This window comes from Phascolarctos cinereus, unplaced genomic scaffold (genome assembly GCF_003287225.1).
Source record: "Phascolarctos cinereus isolate Bilbo 61053 unplaced genomic scaffold, phaCin_HiC Scaffold_1;HRSCAF=81, whole genome shotgun sequence".
Classification (NCBI taxonomy): Eukaryota; Metazoa; Chordata; class Mammalia; order Diprotodontia; family Phascolarctidae; genus Phascolarctos; species Phascolarctos cinereus.
Window position 1 is genome coordinate 265,564,704 of NW_027555514.1, and position 17,391 is coordinate 265,582,094.

Genomic DNA, 17,391 nt, shown 5'->3' on the forward strand with positions numbered 1-17,391 from the left:
GCTACTGCTGCTGAGCTGAACACTTGGACCTCCATTGGGAATTACCCACCAAGATTTAGCAATCTCAGTAAGAAGTCAAGATTTAAATATCTTATACATATTCATTATTACTACCCCATAACAAAGAAAATGCTATACTGGAGAAAAAAAATACTTTAGTGATCTAAGAACTAAACATAAAACACATTTAAGAAGCATTTCACTATCACTTTCACTAGCAACAAGTTTGTGGTCTTACTGAATGCATACTCTTCATAATAAAATGTTTACATGGTTTTTCTGATAATACTCACACTCAGTTATAAAGATGAAAGGCAGAGAAAAAACAGCTGCAAAAAGAAGGCAAAATGAGGGAGCCCAGAGAGAGAAAAGAACCTTGTTCCTAAATGCTATCCACTGTCCACAGCAAGAGAGCATTAATATTTCAAATAAACTATCATTGCCATGAAGAGTGATGAAGCACCTATGAACATACAAGGCATAGAGCAAGAATGATTTGTTTTTCCTATGAGCTCTCAAGCTGCAGCACAAAAAAATGAAAATTCCTCTTTTTCCTATTATTTCCCAGTATACATTTTAAAAGTTAATTGTTATAACGTAGCTCTGGATTCTGAATCTTTCCTGAACAAATCTTGTTTTATTCAAATGCAAGATGCACACTTCAGGCTGGATTGTTTAAAATACCTAACTCTAAATCTCACAGCAATTAGGTTTGGTTCTAAGGAAAAGAATAAATTAAATATTTTTTTTACTAAAAGCTTAATTGTTCCATTTAGTAATAGGCAATTTAAGAAATTTGCATGTCTTTAACGCTGATGATGCATCAACCAGGAGAAAAACTGTGTTCTAATCTATTCTCAAACTACCACCTTTCAACACACACACAAGTCACCATGAACATTAACATGTCCTAATCTGTCATATTAATACAGACCTTAAAACTGGGGAGTGGGAGGGAAGAAAGGGGGATTGCAAAATGCAAGAGAAAAGGAAATTCTTGGGTTGAGAAAAATCAGTTAACAGATCCCCCAGGCTAAAAGACAAGCCAATTTTTTTGACTAGGTTTTTCAAAGACTCAATTTCTTAAAAGCAACAATCAGTTACATAATGTAACCGTTTTCATACGAATGTCAACAACATAGTTGCTTCTGTACTTCAAAAAAGGTCTATCTAGAGACTTTTTAAAAAATGTCTTCTTTCCTCCTGTTTGGGAAATAAAGATATTTTCACTTTCATCTTAGGAATCTTCGAGAGGTATAATGTTACTGAAAGCTATGAACAAAAAATGTAGGTCCTTCCTGCCTAAAGGGTCATTTGGCAAGTTAGCGCTAAGGCTTTTGAACACCATGCATTTTATCAAAATCCTTTCTAAAAGGGAAACAGGATTCTTCAAAATAATAGGAAAGTCTCTTCCACAAATTCATTCACTTTTCTTTGTATCTTTTGGCAGAATCAGGTCTGCTTATTTCAAAATATGTAAATGTTAAAAATCATAAAGACAGGATGATTCCAACAAGAAAAGAAGCATTCCCAGTTTAAAATCATATCTTTAGACCCTTAAATAAGCATAGCACAAAACTGGTTCCAATTTACCTTTTTAATCTGAATTCCAGTTTTCCAGAAGGTTTTATCCTATCAAAAAGAATAAAAAGCTTTTAACATTTTATTTAAATTTTCCTCCTACCTGATGGGCACCAGCATTTTCTCATTAAATGAAGCAATTTTGCTGTCAGTAAGAGACTCGGCTGCCTTCAGAAATATCTAAGATTCAATATAAGCAGTACCACCTCTGCACCTTGTAAAATTATGTGACTAAAATGGGTGACAGAGCAAAGCTGAAGACATGTTCAGGAGCACCAAAACAGGTATATGGCTGATTCAGGCCAAGGGGTTAACAGACATTTCTCTCTATAAGAAGATTTCAAGTGCAGGAGATTACAGGGGTGTCTTTGTTGGCACTGAGGCAGGACTCTGTTGCTCTGCCCCTACTTAGATCTGGGTCAGAGTCCTGAGTGGCAAAGCCAGGGTGAGGAAACACACTAGTATACCAGTGCTTTCGGGCCCAGGGCCCTCCTCACAGTTCCATGGCAGAGAAGAGTGATTGTGGTCCCTCAAGACCAAAGTACAGACCAGGAGAGCAGTAAACACACTTCTTAGATCATAACTCCTTGGAAGAACTGAAAAGTTACAGGTCTCTAGAAGTATCTCTGAAAACAGCTGCAAAAAACCCCTGAAGCTTGGGACAGTGCACCCTCCACCCTGGAAACAGCCCTACTTTAACAAAGTTAAAAGTAAAGAAATAGACTGGGAAAATGAGCAAACAACAGAAAAAAAAATCTGACCACAGAAAGCTAGGAAGATCGAAACACATTCTCAGAAGATAACAAAGTCAAAGTTCCAACATCCAAAGCTTCCAAGAAAAATATGAACTGGTCTCAGGACATGGAAGAGCTCAAAAGGATAACGGAAACCAAATAAGAGAGGTAGAAGAAAAATTGGGAAGAGAAAAGAGTGATGCAAAAAAATCATGAAAAAAGAGTCCTTTGGTAAAGGAGACACAAATAAAAACTGAAGAAAATAACACCTTAAAAACAGAATAGTCCAAAAGGTAAAGCAGATACAAAAATTCCCTAAAGAAGAAAAACTCCTTAAAAAGTAGAAATGGTCAAATGGAAAAGTACAAAAGCTCACTGAAGAAAATAATTCCTTAAAAATCAGAATTGAGCAAATTGAAGCAAATGACTTTATAAGAAATTAAGAAACAATAAAACAAAACCATAAAAATGAAAAAAAAAAAAGGAAGACAACATGAAATATCTCATTGGAAACACAACTCATCTGGAAAATAGATCCAGGAGAGATAATTTTAAAATTATTAGACTATCTGAAAGCCATGACCAAAAAAAGAGCCTAGACATCATCTTGCAAGAAATTATAAAGGAAAACTGCCCTGATATTCTAGAACCATAGGGTAAAAGCAGAAATTGAAAGAATCCACCAATCACCTCCTGAAAGAGATCCCAAAATGAAAACTCCCAGGAATATTATAGCCAAATTCCAGAGCTCCCAGGTCAAAGAGAAAATACTGCAAGCAGCCAGAAAGAAATATATCAAACATCATGAAGCCACAGTCAGGATAACAAGATGTAGCTGCTTGTACATTGAAGGATCAGAGGGCTTGGAATATGATATTCTAGAAGGCAAAGAAGCTAGGATTACAACCAAGAATGACCTACCCAGCAAACTGGGTATAATCCTTTAGAGGGGAAAATGTACTTTGAATGAAATAGAGGACTTTCAAGCATTCTTGATGAAAAGACCAGAGCTGAATAGAAAATTTGGTATAAGATACAAGACTGAAGAGAAGCATAAAAAGGTAAACAGGAAAAGGAAATCATAAGGGGCTTAATAAGGTTAAACTGTTTATATTCCTACATGGCAAGATGATACCTGTAGACTCAAAAAACTTTCCCATTATTAGGGTAGTATATATAGACAGAGGGCACAGGTGTCAGTTGAACATGAAGGGATATCTAAAAAAAACAGAATTAAAGGGGTGAGAAAGAGGAATACACTGGGAGAAAGGGAAAAGGAGGGATAGAATGGGGTAAATTATCTCCACATAAAGAGGCAAGAAAAAAGCTTTTACAGTGAAGGGGAAGAACAGGGGAGTGAATGAAACTTACTATCAGAATTGGTTCAAAGAGGGAATGTCATGCACACTCAATTGGTTATAGGAATCTATCTTACCCTACAAGAAAGTAGAAGGTGAAGGTGAATAAGAAAAAGGGGATGTGTGTGACAGAAGGGAGGGTAGATTGGGGGAGGTGGTAGTTAGAAGCAAAACATTTTTGAGAAGCGACAGGGTGAAAGGAGAGAGAGAATAGAATAAGAGAGGGAGGAATAGGATGGAAAGAAATACATTCAGTAATCCTAACTCTGAAAAAAATTTTGAAGCAAGTTTCTCTGATTTAGGCCTGATTTCTCAAATATATAGAGAACTGAGTCAAATTTGTAAAAACAGGAGCCATTCCCCAACCGATAAATGATCAAGTGATATGAAGTTTTCAGATGAAGTAATCAAAGCTATTTATAGCCATATGAGAAGATGCTCTAAACAGCTATTGATTGGAGGAATGCAAATTGAAACAATTCTGAGGTACTACCCAATTTGTATTAGATTGACTAATAGGACAGAAAAGGAGAATGACAAATGTTGGAGAGAATGTGGGGAAAATGAGACATCTATGCACTGTTGGTGGAGTCATGAATTGATTCAACCATTCCTTAAAGCAATGTGGAGCTATGCCCAAAGGGCTATAGAACCATAGATACCCTTTGACCTAGCAATGCCACAACTAGGTCTGTATTCAAAAAGAGATAAAAAAAAAGAAAAGGGAAAAGGACCCATGTGTACAAAAATACAGCATCTGTTTTCTGGAGGCAGGGAGCTGGAAACTGAGGGAATGCCCATCAACAGGGGAATGGCTGAACAAACTGCTATGTGATTGCGATGGAATACTATTGTGCTATAAGAAATTATGAGCAGGATGCTCTCAGAAAAACCTGGAAAGGCTTACATGAGCTGAGGAAGTGAAATGTACTGTATACAAAGTGACAGCAATACTGTGCTACAATCAGCTGTGAACGACTTAGCTATTCTCAGCAATGATCCAAGACGACTCTGAAGGAGTTACGATGATAAATGCTATCCATCCCCAGACAAAGAACTGATGGTGTCTGAATACAGATGGAAGCATACTTGTTTTTTACTTTATTTTTCTTAAGGGTTTTTTTTTTGGTCTATGTTTTCTTTCACAACATGACTAATATGGAAATATGTTTTGCGTAACTACACACGTATAACCTATATCAAGCCCATGTGATATTACAGACCTCAAAAAGGAAGAGGTGGGAGGAAGAGAGAAAAGTTCACAGTAGTAACGGGTCAGTACAAGCACAAGCATCCTGTCGTTAGCCAACCTAAAACTCTGAAAGCAAAAATACTGCTCATCCACAAGGAGTCAAGGAGTGGGTGAGAACAGGAATAGGAAGAAAAAGGAGAAGTCCAGATGAGAACGAATGTGTCAGTGTGTGGGAGGGTGAAGAGGAGAGAAAGGGAATGGAGAACTTTTATAAAACACTGACACTTAAAAAAAATAAAAATAAAAAGTAACTGCGGCAGAGATCTGTTCTGGCAGCACATGGCTGTCTTCCTCGGCACAGTTCCTTAGGGGTCCCCTACGGTCTCCCCCTGCCTGCTCTTGGCCAGGACACAGGGCTGGGTAAGGGTGCGAGAAGGGGAGCCCACTGGTGGCCCTCATCTTTGTCTGGGTTCATTCTCCTCCCCCGCCCTCTCCTGTCTCCAAGGAGCTGGAAGCGCACTCCCTCCTCCTCCTCCTCCTCCGGCGACCAGGGAGCTCTCATGTCCCCAGGGGCCGGCCCTGCCACTTCCTTTCTTCCCCTCGCCTCCGGCTCAGCCCTGCCACCACCGTCCCCAGACCTGGCTGCGCCGCTGCAGCTGCTGTCGCCGCCGCCGCCGCCCCCCCCCGGGGAGGCCAACGTTAGCCGTCTCGGGGGACTCTCCAGCGTTTCCTACACCTCCCCGCTCGGGGACACCTCCCCACGTCTCCTGTGTGGGGGGAGACGGAAGGAGGTGGAGGAGCAAGAGAGGGAGGAGGGAGGAGGAGGAGGGAGGAGGAAGAAGAGAAGGAGGTGGAGGAAGAGGAAGAAGAGGAGGAGGAAAAAGAGGAGGAGGAGGAAGAAAAGGAGGCGGCAGCCACAGGGGAGGGGGGAAGGCAAGGAAAGGAAGGACCTCAGGAACTAGAGCTTGGAGTAAGACCCTTAGAGATCATCTGGCCTAACCCCCTAACTGTAGAGAGGAGGAAACCGAGGCCAAGAGAGGCGGTGGACAGGGCAAGGAAAGTGACAAGGGAAGAGTCCGGGAAAAGGAAAAGGACAAGAGAGGGAAGGAAAGGGAAAGGAGACGGGTCCGCGAGCCGGGCGAAGGGCGAGGAGGGGACGGCAGGCGAGGCAGAGGAAGGGCAGGCGCAGCGCCGGGGAGTCTCGGCACGGACCGCCGGCCTGACGGACCGAGCCCGCCGCCCGGCTCCACCCCGCCCCCCGCCCCCGGAAATGCCGGGGTGGCCGCCCGGAGGCTGCGGGGCTTGCTGGCGAACAAAAAGCGCCGAACCCCACGGGCCCTCGGCCCCCGCCCTGGGCGCTGCCGGAGGCGGAGGCCCGCGCGGACCCCGTACTTACCAGCCGAGCCGGGGGATGCGGACGGGGAGCAGGGGCGGGAGGCCCCGGCGGCTGTCCGGGCTCTCCGGCGGGGGGCGGGCGCGGGACCCCGAGTCACGCCGAGCGCAGCCCCCGGCCCAACATGGCCCCGGAGCGGCCGGGCGGCTGCGGACAACGGCTGCGGCGGCCGGCGGGCGCTCGGCTCCCTCGGCGGCGCGGGCGCCGGTCCTGCGGCTCGTGCGGGCGGCGGGCGGCGTCAGCTGCGGTCTGCCCTCCGGACCCGCGCCGTGGGCCGCGTTCGCACTGCGCCGACGGACCGACGGACGCCTCCGCCTGCTCCCCCCTCCCCCCGCCCGGCGCGAGGGCGGGGAGCGTGGGGAGTGGGAGGGGGAGGAGGAAAACGAACCAACCAGCGGCCTCGGCCCGGGGAGCCCGAGCGGGAGCCGCCGCGACCAGCGCGACCCCTAGCGGCCGCGGCCTCGGAGCGAGAGGGAGGGGCGGGGCGGTCTCCAGGGAGACGCCCCGCCCCCAGCGCGGCATCTGCTGCTGGGCTCTGGGGAGAGAAATCTGGAGCCGGGGGAGGAGAGCCCCTGAGGCTGCGGAGCCCCCTCCCTACAGATAGGGACCCGGGCCCGGAGGGAGAGTAACCTGTAATAAAAGTCATGAGACCCCAACCCCCTCACTTTATAGATGGGGAAACTGAGACCCAGAAAAGTCACGTTGTAACTGATTTGTTGTAAAGGGGTGCAGCATTCCATCTTAAAGCTGGTAGGGTCTCCAGAGGCCATATAATGAAAGTCCCTCTTATTACAGATTGGGAAACTGAGACCCAGAGAAGTTACGTTGTAACTGATTTGTTGTAAGGGGGTTCAGGATTCCATCTTAAAGCTGGTAGGGTCTGCTGAGACCATGTAGTTCAACCCCTTCATTTTACAACTGAGGAAACTGAGGCCCAAGGAAGTCAAGTTGACGGCTTGCAAAGGAGCCATAGGATTTTCATCTTAAAGCTGGTAGGGTCTCCAGAGGCCATGTAATGAAAGCCCCTCATGTTATAGATGAGGAAACTGAGGCCCAGAGAAGTTAAATGACTTGTTGTAAAGGGGTCATAAGATTTTAATCTTAAGGCTAAGATCTCCAGAGGCCATATAGTTCAACCCCTTCATTTTACAGTTGGGGAAACTGAATTGCCCAAGAGCACAGAAGCAGTAAGTTTCAAACCCAGGTCCTCTGCCTCCAAATCTAGGGCTCTTTTCACTGAATAACTCAGGGTTCCCAGTGGGGAAGAGATTTTCCCTGTTGGAGGCAAACCTTCTGTGGAAAAGGCTGATGTAAAAAGGATTGCATAAATACTCATTTATATTAATTAACAAACCTTTATTAATATTAGTATAATAAGAAGCAGCAGGGCTAGATTCAAATATTGCCCCTAACTCATACTAGCTATATGACCCTGAACAAATGGTACGAACCTCCCCATTCTCTAGGAAACTCTTCTGACTCTATAGTGGAGAGAATGTGCCAACCTATACCAATGAAATAACAGATCTGGTCCCCATGCCTATATAATATTATCTATTAATCAACATGCATTCATTAAGCACCTAATAGGTACCGAGGGTACCACGACAGACTGAAATAATCCCTATGTGCAGTGAGTAGCTAACAAGCCTCAGGTTCACTCTAACACACAAAACAGACTTAGAGCAGGAAGGGGCCTTAGATGCCAACTCCTCATTTTACAGAGTAGGAAACTGAGGTCCAGAGGATATGATGGATTTGCCCAAATTCCAGCAGAATGTCAGTGGTAGAACCAGACTCCTTCTTGAGACCTACCCTGATCCCACACACTAGAAGCTTGTAAATGCTATCCACCAGCTCAATTTTCCTTTCACTGTAGTTGATAAATACTTGTTGAATTACCAAGACGACAGAACAGTATGGTAAAGAAAATCATTAGATTTAGCATCAGAACACCTGATTTCAAATCCAGGCTTACTACTTGTCCACCTTTGGACAAGTCATTTTACCACTCTGGGCCTCAGTTTCCTTATCTGTGAAATGAAGTGTTTAGTCTAACCTCTAAGGTCCATCCCTCTTAGCTCTCAATCTACTGTTGAATGAATGAATACTTATGTGTTACTAGTTCTCTGAGAGCAGGAACTGTTACCTTTTTTTTTTTGTATTTGTAGCCCTAATGGCCTAGTACAGTGCACATAGTAGGCAATTAATAAGTGTTTGCTAAATTGAATGGATATGCAGAGTTTAGATGGGGTATTATGATTCCTACCCTCCTGGAGTTTACAGTCTAGTGGAAGGATAAGATACAAACACAGATAGCCATCATTTGTAATATTACATAAGAGCAGTGTTAGCATTGGGCTTAAACAAAGTGCTTCCTGAGGTTAAAGGTAACCAACTTCACCTTTGGAATCACACTTTCTCTAGCACTAATCCAGAGCTTATTCTAACTGCCAGCCAAGACAACTAAAAAGTAACTAGAGTTCTTCCTTTTTTTAGATTGTGGTAATAAAAAGGGAAATCAAGGAAAGTGAGAGACTGTTGCATTTGAGTTGGACTTTAAAGAATGGGCAGGAAAATTCAACAAGGGAAGGAAGGACACTGGAAGAACCTCAGCTAAGGTATGGGCAGCTGGGTGGCGCAGTAGACAGAGTACCAGGAAGACTCATCTCCCTGAGTTCAAATCTGACCTCAGACACTTACTACCTGGGTGACCCTGGGCAAATCACTTCGCCCTGTTTGCCTCAGTTTCCCCATCTGTCAAATGAGTTAGAGAATGATACTCTAGTATCTGTGCCAAGAAAACCCCAAATGGGGGTTACCAAGAGTGAGACATGACTGAAGAATAATAAAGAAGTTAAGGTATTTAGAGAGAGGGGATTCAGGTTATGTTAGGAGGGGTCAGAGGATATTGGCTACAGTCTTAAGTCTGCAGAAAGCACTGAAATGAGATAGGGCTGAAAAGTCATTGCATGCTCTGGGTGTAGAGGACTTTGAATACCAGGCAAAGGACCTTAAGCTGCCAGGTTTTGTTTTTGGGGTTTTTTTTGTTTTGTTTTGTTTTGTTTTTATCAGAGTAGTGCTATGGGCAGATCTCCTCATTAGAAATGTTATCTGGCAATGGTATGAGAGACAGATGGCGGTGGGGGGAGGGGGGAGAAAGGAGTGAGGAAAAATCCTAAGAAGACTATTACAAACCACAGATACTGGTTATGAGAGCTTCTTCTGAAGTGGAGACGGTGAGAAAAGAGATGATGGGATGAATGTGAAGGAGATCTCAAAGGCAGCATCATTTAAATGGTCTTTTTGAGGGCAGCTAGATGGCACAGTGGATAGAGCCTTGGAGTAAGGAGGACCAGAGTTCAAATTTGGCCTCAGACCAAACACTTGACATGTACTAGCTGTGTTACCCTGGGCAAGTCACTTAACCCCAACTGCCTAAAAAGAAATGTAATTTGAATATGGAGTCTCAGGACCTTTAGGGTATAGAGGAGAGAGCAAAGCACTTGCAGACAGGAAGACCTGGGTTCCATTTCCCCAACACCAGCATTTGTTAAGGGTGTGAACTTGAGTGAGACACCACCTCTCTGAACCTAAGATTCTTCATCTCTAAAATGAGTGGATAACCTCCAAGGTCCCTTCTAGCTCTGTATCTATTCCTCTCCCACTTATGAGCTTGGGCAAGTTATTTAACCTGTTTGTTCATCTGTGAAATTGAGGGGAAAAGAAATTAATCTCTAAGGTCTCTTCTATACCATCTATGAGAACAAGACTTATTGGCTCAATGCTAGAAGTAAGGAAAAGTATCAAAGGATCTCCATTGTTACAAACATGGGAAGGGAAATAGGTTTAATGATGGTGCCACAGAAATAGTGATGTCAGAGGGAGGAGCAGGAAACCTAATGTTATTATCAGGTGGTGTCTACCAAGGCAAAGTGAAACAAATTATCCTTCTATTTCAGGTTCATTTGTTCTCCTTCACTCCCTGCTCCCTTCCTTCCTAATCCCTAACTATGACTTTGGTTGGGCAAGTAACTTCCCCTCTCTGGGCCTCAGTTTCCACATCTGTAAAACAAAGGGGTTGGACTAGGCTTCTGGGGTCCCTTCCATCTCTAGAACTATAACCCTATTTTAAGGTTCCTTTTCTCCCTTAAGGTGAAGAAGCCAGTATATAAAGAGGACAAATGAAAGCAATTATGTAGATGAGACCAAAAACTAAAAGCTTTTGCCTGGAGCATTCAGGGAACTGAGCTTTTAAAAATCCTAACTACTTCAGTTTTCCACTTTGTTTTATGTAGACACAGATACAATATCAATGACAGCTACTGTTCCTAATGGGCTTTATTGGGGTCAGGTGGGTTTTTTCTTTTTTGGGGGGGTGGGGGTGGCTGTTTCTTTATATCCTCACCTTCCCCATTCTAGCTAACTGTGGAATGAACTACAAAGTGAAAGTGGAAAAACAGCATGAAACTGACCCAGTTTGGTTTCCCACTAATAAGGATAAAAGCACAGAGTTAAAAGGAATCTCAAATCTTCAAGGAGGGGATGATAGGAGGACTGAGAAGCAGAGGCCATGGCAGGCTGTGGCTGGGAAGGAGGAAAGCCTAAACCAGGGTGGGGAACCTTTGCCCTCGAGGCCACCATGTGGGCCTGGTCCTCCAGTGTGGCCCATTTTGGATTCCATCGAAGGGCCACATATAGCCTCGAGGCTGAAGGCTCCCCACCCCCTGAATGGCAAATACTTAAAGAACACAAAACACCAGGTGAAAAATACAATGGGAATCTCCATTATTCTCACTTTAATAAGTGAATCATAAAGTTGGAAGAGATGGTTCAATGCAAATTCCAAGTCAAACCAAGAGGAAGTTTGACAATTGTCCTAGGGACACATGACTTCCTTTCCTTTCCCAGCCCCCTTCCTTCACAAAACACTGATTTATGCTTACTGCTGACTCAATTCTCTTCTTTTGTTAGCTAAAGTTCAATTAGAATAACAACACACTCCTAAACTAGCCCCCATAATGTTATCACCTTCCTGCTGATATCTTGTTTGTGCATAATTGTTTGCATGTTATATCTCCCATTAGAAGGTGAGCTTTTAGACTGCTGGAGTGGGGAACCTGTGGCCTCAAAGCCACATGTGGCCCTCTAGGTCCTCAGGTGCAGCCCCTTTGACGAAATCCAAATTGGATGTTTATAAGACAGTTCCACCCCTCAAGAAATTCACATTCTAATGGGGGTAAGAACACAAATGGAAATTTCATCTGCAAATAAGATGGAAAGGTCCTGTGGACCTCAGGGCACAATGGCACACATACATATATACGTATATATACATATAAACACTTTTTTTTTTACAGCTCTGGTCTTAATTTAAAAAAAACACACAATGCTTTTTATTTGATTTTTTCCAAATTTAAAAAAAAAATTGAAACCAGAGCATAAAGTAGCATCATTTTCAAACCCCTTTTCCAAAACAGATGACTTTCAAGTACCATATTATAGAACTTAGTTAATAAAAAGGTCTTGAATAATAATAATTAAGGTAAGTCTAGAACAGCAGGCTGAAATGTCATAGTCAGTATCGGCAGCTTCCCTTACAGATCATATTTTCTCTAGTACAAATCAAAAGATTCTCCTAATTGCCAGCCACAAAAACTAAAAAGTAACCTCTGTTCTTCCTACTTTTATTGCAGTAATAAAGGGCTGGCAATTAGATGATGATTTTATTGATGATAAATGAAGGATAGACTCCAACTAATTATTCTGTGGCTTTATAGTAGCCCTAAAGGGCCATATTTAGTCAATTATTATTTTACTCAAGAAAGGACCATATAATACATACAATAAGCAAAAGGGAAGAAGGTTTGTTTTGATTTGGTGGTTTTTCTAATCTAATCTTTGTTGCAGGATTAATGGCTTTATTTTTTTTCCACATTGTGATATGTAATCAGTTTTTTAGTTTGGTTAGAATTTTTTTTCTCTGACTTTGTAAAATTTCCAAGAAATCCATGTTTTCAAGAGTATGGTTACTCCTTACACTTATACAGGTCACTACCCCTTCAACCCCTAAGTAGATAGATCATGAGTTTCTCTGCTTCCAGTGTCTTCCTATGTCAATCCATCTTCCACATAGCTGCCAAAATAATGTTCTTAATAAACAGATTTACTATGCTGCTCAACAATCTTCAATACCTCCCTATTACCTATTTACTTCTCTGCTTGGTATTTAATATCTTTCACAGTCTGGCACCAACTTATTTCTTCCAGTTCATGTTACTTCTCTTCATACACTTTACATCTAGCCAGACTGGTTTATTTGCTGTCCCATGAAATGGATATTCCTACCTCCATGCCTTACATATGTTGTCTGTCCTGCCTGGAATGTCATTCTCTCTTCCTCCTCGTAGAATCCTTAGCTTTCTTCAAGGTTCAACTCAGGCTTCTTGTTAGAATCCTTTTCTGATCACACCAGTTACTAGAGTTCTCTCCTTTCTCATATTACCTTGTATTTACTCATCTATTGTTATTCTAGGAGAGTCAGCATGGAATAGTCGATAGAGAGATGTCTCAGAATCAGAAAGACCTTGGTTCAAAATTCTTGCTGCTAATATATACAGACTGTGTGACCCAGGGCAAATCACTTAACTTCTCTGTTATGGGGAACTATTTAAGACTATAACCTGCAGAAAAGGTAAAAACCTGCATTGGTTCAGAGAATTTCCTCACCTGAGAGTTTCCTACAACAATGAAATCATAAATCTGGTTCCTATCCTTCTCATTTCTCACCTGGCTGAGTTACTTTGGGACCTCTCTGACTTCTCTACCATGCCCCAGGAAGCTCATTATTGGATTAACCTTAGCATCCTGTAAGATCTCACTAGCCTTGGTATTCTACCTCATCACCACCCTCTGACTCCCTGACTGAAGTGTGGAGCTATGAACTCCAAACTTCTATTTAAGGAGACAGCTCAGCTCAGACATCTCATTTTTCACCTGGCTGTACTACTTTGGGACTTCTCTCACTGACTTCTCCACCATGCCTCCAAATCAGGTACCTTCTCCCCCACTCCTGCCTTTTCAACTTCCCCCATTAGACCGTAAGCTCCTTAAGGGAGCTTTTTTTTCATATTTCTATCCCCATTACTTAGTACAGTACCTGGCACATAGTAGGCACTTAATAAATGTTTATTGACTATTTATTGGCTATCTCTTTAGATGTTATATTGCCTCACCCTAGGTACACAGTAGGTACTTAATAAATGTCTGCTTTTCTGGTGATGAGCTTCCCTGCATTTGGCCACTCTGGTTCTCTATCACTGCTGAACAATTCATTTTAGTCCCATGAGATTTTATTAAATACTCACTATAACCCTATGGAAGGCAGCATGGCATAGTAGATGGATGGATGAATGAATAAATAAAATGAAAAATCATTTATTAAGTGCTTATAATATGCCAAACACTGTGCTAAGTGCTGGAGAAACAATTGCTGTTAAGGAGCTCACTCTTGAATTGGAGGAGAAAACACATAAAAGTTCAGCTGCAGGGCAGATGGGACATTCCAGAAGCCTTGAGGGTCCAGCCAGATGGCCAAGCTCAGGGCTCCTTCGCTTATGTCAGTAACCCAAGTGCCAGTGCCAGTGGTCTGCAGGGTAGAGTCCAGGCAGATAGTAAGATCTGATGGTCCTCCATTGCATCAGAAGGAAGTAAATCAGTAACTACTATCTCCTCCAAGCCATGTGAGCAGTCAAGCATACCAGCTAGGTTTGGATGGTCCCTATGCATGAGGAAGACCTTGGTACTGTCTGTGAGATCCTTAGCAAGTCACTTATCTTTTCATACCTCTAGACAAACTCTAAGTTGCAGCATGATTGCTGGTCTGTATTGCGGAGGCAGTCACTTCCCCAGGGAGTTCTATAGACCAGTGAAGTCACAGAGAAGTGATATGACTTGTCTAGTCACACTTCCCCAAACTGTAGTGTGCACAGTTGTTTTTTCGAACCCTAGCATAGAACTTTACATTTATCCAGATTAAATTTCATCTTATAATCACAGGCACCATGACACAGTAGAAGGGATACGGGACATGAAGTTCAGAAAAGCTAAGCTGAAATCCCACCTCTGCCACATGGGTATATTTAGGTTCAACTTGGATTTATCTACTTAAGAAATGAGATTCAAACACCCCAAATTCCATGTTCTTTCCATTAATAGCTATTATTTACATGATAATAGCTAGCACTTTAAGGTTTGAAAAACACTTTATATAGACTAACTTATTTTCTCCTCCTAATAACTCCAGGCTATAACTATACTATACCATACTATACCATACTATGCCATACTATTCCATACCATACCATACCATACCATACCATACCATACCATACCATACCATACCATACCATACTATATCATACTATATTAAACTATACTATACTATACTAATGCTATGCTATGCTATGCTGTGCTATGCTATGCTATGCTATGCTATACTATACTATACACTATACTAATGCTATGCTATGCTATACTGTCATAGATGCTATTATTATCCCCATTTTACAGATGAGGAAACTGAGGCTGAGAAGAGGTAAGTGCTTTGAGCAGAGTCATGCAGCTATTCAATGTTGGAGACAGGATTCAAACTTAGGTCATCCTGACTCCAAGTCCCGTGATTTATCCACTGGGATACCTAGGTTAGACACCTAAGACACCATGTTGCCTATTGCTGCTACAAGATTCAGCACATACCCATTGTTCCCAAGGATGTAGAACACAGAGAAAATTAAATACAGATTGTGTAGGGAAAGCCATTCAAATTCCAAATCGTATTTACTGTTATGCCCCAGGAAGGTCTCACCTAGCTCCAGATATCCTATCAATACCCTTATGTCTACAGCCATAGGAAAGACTAAATTAAGAAACGTGAGCATTGGGGCAGCTAGGTTGCACAATGGATAGAGCACCATCCCTGGAGTCAGGAGGACCTGAGTTCAACTCTGGCCTCAGACACATAACACTTACTAGCTGTGTGACCCTGGGGAAGTCACTTAACCCCATTGCCCAGCAAAAAAAAAAGAAGAAGAAGCATCAGCATAGAGCATGAGTGTCAGATACGTGGCCACAACACTCCTGCAACATGCAGGTCAAAGCAAATTAAAATGCAATTGGGAAATACCTAAGTATTTATAAATAAATAAATAATTTAAGAAATAAAAATATAATAAAACATAGATAATGTTAATATATGGTTTTCTAAGTCAATATACAATATATAGGGATCCTTATGTATGGCTTAGTGGCCCCATTTCTATTTGAGCTTGACACCAGTGGTTTAGAAGATTAGAGTCTCTCTGTTCTTATATTCAGACTATAGGAGCTTTATATTGAGAGAGGGGTTGTTAGGGCTCCTGGAAATAGCTTCTTGCTTCTACAATTCAAATGCCCCTGCCTTCCTGATTGTGCTAACATATGGAAAAGACAACAGAAGCAAAGGTTTGGAGACAGGAATAGACAGGTCAAGAACAGAGGAAAGAGGGTAAGCTAGTTTAACTGAAATGTGGAGTGCTTGTGAGGGAGCTAGGGGAGTATAAAATACACTGGGAAAAATAGGTTGGAACTAGCTTGCTTGATGTCACTTCCTGGAAAAATTCTAACACAAACTTAAAAAGATGGTCTGTGGACATTTGCAAAAGGAAGCAATGTTCACCAAGAGCCAGCAAAGTTTGCCAGGAATAAGTTATGCCAAACTTTCTTCACTTCCCTTTTGAATAGGGTATTAGATCAGGGTAATGCCATTGACATAATCTAAATGCCAACATCCGTCTTCAAACAATAGAATACGTCATGAGTGGCACTGTTACTATAGAGATAATGCTGATCTACAAGGTGGAAGTGGTTCCCAAAGTACAAATGACAGAAACCTCAGGAGTAAGAGTACTCCTTACAAGGAGGTAAAGTCCAGGCAGGCATAACCTGACACATATACACATACCTTACTTTTGGGAGAGAAGAGATTGCAGAGAATTGAGAGCAGGGATGAGTGGAATCTTACACGTCGATGGTGCAGTGGATAGAGTGCCAGAGCTGCAGGCAGGAAGACTCATTTTCTTGAGTTCAAATCTGGTCTCAGACACTTCCTGGCTGTCACTTAACCCTGTTTACCTCAGTTTCCTCATCTGTCAAATGAGCTAGAGAAGGAAATGGCAAACCACTGCAGCATCTTTGCCAAGAAAACCCCAAATTGGTCATGGAGAGTCAGATACAACTGAAACAACTCAGCGGCAACACACTTCTACAGGTGGAAGTTAGCTCGAGATGATTCAACAAAGATATGAAGCCCTCGTGAACTGAATTCTGAAGATCCAATTAGGAGGGAAAGGAAAGTGAGTAGTGGGGCTCCTCGGGAAATCCAACCACCAAATTCGATTTTTAACACTCTCTTCTCTCCTCTGACTGATACCACCTTGGTATAGGCTTTCATGACCTCACCCCCGGTTTATTGCAATAGGCTGCTCATTGGTCTCCCTGCTTAAGTCTCTCCCCATGCCAACTCATCCTCCATTCAAATTGATCTTCCTTAACCATGGGTCTGATCACATCTCCACCACCACTCCCTCTCAATAAACGTCAGTGGCTCCCTATCACCTTGAGGTGGATAGAGTGCTGGGCCTGGAGTCAGGAGGACCTGAGTTCAAATCTGACCTCAGACACTTACTAGCTATGTGATACTGGGCAACTCACTTAACTTCTATCTGCCTCAGTTTCTTCAACTGTAAAATGGGGATAATAATAGCACCTACCTCCAAGGATTATTGTAAGGACCAATGAGATAGTATCTGTGAAATGCTTGGCATAATGCCCAGCACATAGTAGTGTTTAATAAATGCTTGTTCTCTTCCTCTCTATCACAGTTCCAAGGGATAGAGCCCTGGACTTGGAATAAAAAAGACATGAGTTCACATCCCCAAGTAATTCGTGACTCTGAGTAAATCTCTTAACCTCCCTAGACCTCAGTTTCTCCATCTGTAAAATGAAGAGGGTAGGCTCCATGGCTTCAAAGGCTCTTTCTGGTTCTAAATCTATGGTCCTATGATAGAGCTGGCAGCTTTGACTGGTGACCAGCTC

At 42.7% G+C, this 17,391-nt stretch overlaps 1 protein-coding gene across 2 annotated transcripts in view; it reads right to left on the minus strand.

Moving 5' to 3' along the window:
- CDK17 (cyclin dependent kinase 17) overlaps positions 1-6,564 on the minus strand; it is a 143,549-nt gene extending 136,985 nt beyond the window's left edge. The window contains exon 1 of one of the 2 annotated variants that reach the window (XM_021006417.2): positions 6,262-6,564. The gene's annotated coding sequence lies outside the window, so the exon portion shown is untranslated. The remainder of the gene's footprint in view (positions 1-6,261) is intronic. The other variant, XM_021006416.2, reaches the window with a different exon arrangement.
- Between the last annotated feature and the right edge of the window lie 10,827 nt (positions 6,565-17,391).